Raw genomic sequence first — 5,000 nt, 5'->3', positions numbered from 1 at the left:
GGGAGAAGGGAGAGGGGATATAGGGGAGTGGATGGGCAAGAGGGATGGGAGGGGATAGAGAGGAGGGAAAGAGAAAGAGGTGGTGATGGTGGTTGTGGTGGTGGTTGCCGTCGTTGTCGTCCAAAATCTCCAAGAGGATAAGAAGATAGACAAAGCACATGTTTTACGAACAAACATCACAGTTGTAACATCACAGTTGTAACTCACAGTTACAACTGTGATGTTGTTGGTAAAACACGTTCTTTGTCTATCTCCACATCCTCTTGGAGATCTTGGATAAAATTATACTATGTCCTTCAAATTTAATTAAATTCTATGTTTTTTGTGCAGCTGAAGATTGCTCTACATTTTAAATTGATGTAATGTTTGCATTGTTCAATTAAATAGAGTCACCTGAAACGATCGTAATGCATTACTTCTGGATATCCTTGTTGCTTATTTTGATTATATAGATAGATAGATAGATAGATAGATAGATAGATAGATAGATAGATAGATAGATAGATAGATAGATAGATAGATAGATAGATAGATAGATAGATAGATAGATAGATAGATAGATACGACGAGCTTCTTACAGTTTTCGTCTCCCAACCCACTCGCAAAGCCTTAGTAGAAGACAAGGTGCCGCTCAGTAGGACTGAACCCAAAGCTACATGGTTGCATGTGTAGCAAGTATGCTTTTTAATCACACAACAATCAGTTGACTTTGAGAATGACCAAATGGACGGACCCTGATGAAGCTGCATCGACAATATTGCAAGGTTGCATTTGCGACAGAGTGTAGTCGCTGCAGGTGATTATATTATGCTGTATATAACTATAAAATAAATTTTGTGGATGTACAAGTCTCCTTACTCTTTATTATTATTATTATTATTATTATTATTATTATTATTATTATTACTTTTTTTTTCTTCTTTCAAATTTGCTTCCATTTCTTGCCGAGTGTCTTCCCGACTCCTAGGGCAAAGAACCTCATAGTATACATTGGTAGGCCATTAAACCAAACTCAATAGTTCGTTCATTTCTTTTTTTTTTTTTTAAGTTAAATTAAAATACATGAGCAGCAACAGTTCTCACATCGACAATGCTCTTCTCAATATGTGTGATGTACCACATTATTATTATTATTATTATCATTATTATTATTAATGTGTGTGTGTGTGTGTCTGTCTGTATGTATGTCTGTATGTATGTATGTCTGTCTGTCTGTATGTATGTATGTATGTATGTATGTATGTATGTATGTATGTATGTATGTGTGTATGTATGTATGTATGTATGTGTGTGTGTGTGTGTGTGTGTGTGTGTGTGTGTGTGTGCGTGTACATTATGACTTTCCATTCGTTAGCCGAACATGACCATCGTTAACAAGTTGACTTATAATTGGTAGTTCCTACCACAAGAACACAAGATGTTAAGTGTTGAAGGCCGGCAATGCCCCATGCAAAGGTTTTAACTCAACTGTGGCTTGCACAACACCATCATCGACTAGCAATACCAAGAAGCCCAGAAACAAGCAAATTGCAAGATATCCGACTTATTAGAGCAGCGGGTTTTATATACGGTACGAGTTAACATTCTCCTACGAGAATGTCTTAACAAAGAGCAGTAGTCCCTCACTCCCGGTGGGCTTACTGCGCACTTGGACACCAGCCTGAGAATTTCTGTTCCGGCACATACATACATACATACATACATACATACATACATACATACATACATACATACATACATACATGCATACATACATACATAGATACATACATACATACATACATACATACATGCATACATACATACATACATACATACATACATAGATACATACATACATACATACATGCTTACATCTCTTTCCATCTCTACTCTTACTCTATCTCTTTCTCCACTCTTACACTCTCTTTCCACTCTCGCTTGCCTCCCTTGCCTACTACGTGATCGGTGTCCGGCGAAGGCAATATTGTTCTGTTTCGCCCTACGTTTAACCTGACGGGTCATGCTGGCCTCGGGTCCCGCTTAGTCCGTTAGGACTTACTCCATTTCCTCTTTGCGTAACCCCGTTCGATAGCTGAAAAGCTCTTTCTGTTGTATTTGTGGTATATGTAAAATTTTTACTTTTCTCTCCCTTTGTATACAGCCGTAAGGCTTCGTGCTATTATATATGCATAATTCTTTGTCTGTTGTACTTATGTAATGTCTTGTTTGTACATATTCACTAGCTTTTTCCCAGTAGTTTAATAAAAAAGTACTGGCGCCTGCAAATTGAGCAGTATCAATGGTAATTGGCCTGAAACTGCTCTGATATTGACTGACGAGGAAAACTCAGCTGCAAAACCTCATTGACTTACGAGGAAAACTCAGTTGCGAATATCCCGTGTATCGTGTCTTTGTCTCATTTCTCGTCTGTTAAGTTTTCGTTTTGCTTCCCGTTTGCTCTGATTTCGTCTAACTTCTTGTTGTATCCTTTCTGTTCTACCCTTGATACGTAAATACATACATACATACATACATACATACATACATACATACATACATACATACATGCATGCAAGCTTGCATACATTTATACATACATACATACACACATAGATACATACATACACACACATACATACATACATACATACATACATACATACATACATACACACACACACACATACATACATACATACATACATACATACATACATACATACATACATACATACATACATACAAGAGAAAAAAAGAGACCAGAGAACTGAGACATGCACCGACCAAGACAGGAACCACAGTTCTCACGCTATCAAAATGATTAAAAAATTATGCCTTCACTATTTATGTTTGCCTTACTTTCAAATCTTTTATGTTAAATATTCCCTTCCAGCATATCCCCCTGTTTGTTTACTTTATTATTGACTGTTCTTTGCGCTTCTTTATATTTATTATTTTTCTTTTTTGTTCACCTGTATACTATCACCTTGATTGTTAATATGCTTAAAGAACTTCACAACTACACTTGAGAGTTTTACGATCGGACCTGCAAGTTGATTATTCTGTCGTCTTTAACAATAAAGTGTGCTAGTTTTTACTTTCTCTTTCTTCTTTCCTTCTTTACTTCTTTACATTTCACTTGTGTTACATGTTACATTTTTATTAATGGCACTGATGGTCACGGTGGTGGCGGTGGTGGCGGAGGCGGCAGCAGCTTTAGTGGTGGTGGTCGTGGTGGTGGTGATAGTTGTGGTAGTCGTGGTGCTGTCGGCGGCGGTGGCGTGGCAGTGGCGTGGTGGCGGCGTGGAGGGAGCGGGGGCGGCATGGTGGGGCGGCTTGGTGGCGGCAGCATGGTGGCGACAGCGTGGTGGCGACAGCGTGGTGGCGACAGCGTGGTGGCGACAGCGTGGTGGCGACAGCGTGGCAGCGACGGAGATTGTTATGGTGGTGGTTATAGGAAGAGGAAGACGGTAAATTAAGACGATTTTTGTTGGTTAATCCCTCGACTATCGCGGGTGTTACGTTCCAAAACCCACCGCGATAGGTGAAAATCCGCGAAGTAGAAACAGTACTGTACCGTATATTTTTAATTATTTTTATAATTTGTATATATTTATTTTATTATTTTTGTATATTTAAGCTTTTATAAAACTCTCCCTACACTCTTAAGAGTAACCGTGTCTTCTCTTTTGCGGGTGAGAAACATAATGATGGGTAGTTGCTCGCGCCGCCTTTTCTTCTGTGTGAGGAGGTTTTTATAAACGTCCATGGCTCCGTCGACTTCATTTCTGAACTGCAACGCACGAATCATCTGAAGGTCCCAATTTTTCGCCAATCTCTGAAGTACTTTTGCCGTTTTTGCTAGAATTGAGAAGCGTTCTAGTGATAAGCCGACTTCTTCTTCTTCTTCTTCTTCTTCTTCTTCTTCTTCTTCTTCTTCTTCTTCTTCTTCTTCTTCTTCTTCTTCTTCTTCCTCCTCCTCCTCCTCCTCCTTCTCCTTCTTCTTCTTCTTCTTCTTCTTCTTCTTCTTCTTCTTCTTCTTCTTCCTCCTCCCCTGGATCCTCTTGTTCCTTCTCACTTGCTGACTTCGTCATCTCTGTCAGATCTTCATCTGTTAACGGATCTGAGTGGGCCTCGATCAGGTTTTTAACGTCCTTGGTAGTCATATCGATGAAGCCATCTCCTCCTGACAATTTTGCCAGCTTCACTGCCTTATCTACTCTAGAGTGGTGGATTTCGTCAGGAGAGAATCCTTTATAGTTGTGGACCGCTTCTGGCCACAATTTCTTCTAGCTGGCATTCAAAGTTTCGTTTTTCATTTCTTTTATGGCCTTCTGAATATTTTGGTGACACGGTGCAATGGTGTACCCACGCCAGTACGCCTTCAGTGAGAAATTATCATCTGAGTCCATAGCCTCGACCAGATGTTGCAGGGATTTTCGCGTATAGAGCGCCTTAAAAGCATAAGTAAAGCCTTGATCCATGGGCTAGAACAGCGATGTGGTGCTCAGCGGTAAGAATTCGATTTGTACGCCCTCTTACAACAAGTTGAGTGCGTGACCTCCAGCATTGTCCATTAGGAGAAACACTTTGAATTCCACTCCTTTCTCGGCAAGATAAACCATGACTTCGGGAATGAAGCACTGGTGAAACCAATCCGATGTCAGTGGTTTCGTTATCCATGCCTTCTGGTTGTGCATCCAATGCACATGCATCAAGTTCTTATTTTTGTTTTTGAGGGCCCTTGGGTTGTTTTTAATTATGAATAAGTCCTGGCTTTATGATAAAACCTGCAGCATTTCCACACATTATAATTGTGACGCGATTTTTGTACGCCTTAAATCCAGGGGCTCTAGCTTCCTCCTTCATAATGAAAGTCCGCGATGGTATCCGTTTCCAAAAGAGGCCAGTCTTATCCATACAGAAAACTTGTTCACGCGAATATCCCCCTTCCTCGACGATGGTGTTGAACGTCTCGTTCACGTACTCCTCAGCAGCGGGTTTGTTAGCAGAGGCAG

This window comes from Octopus sinensis, linkage group LG9, assembly GCF_006345805.1.
Source record: "Octopus sinensis linkage group LG9, ASM634580v1, whole genome shotgun sequence".
NCBI lineage: Eukaryota > Metazoa > Mollusca > Cephalopoda > Octopoda > Octopodidae > Octopus > Octopus sinensis.
This window is presented reverse-complemented; position numbering follows the sequence as displayed.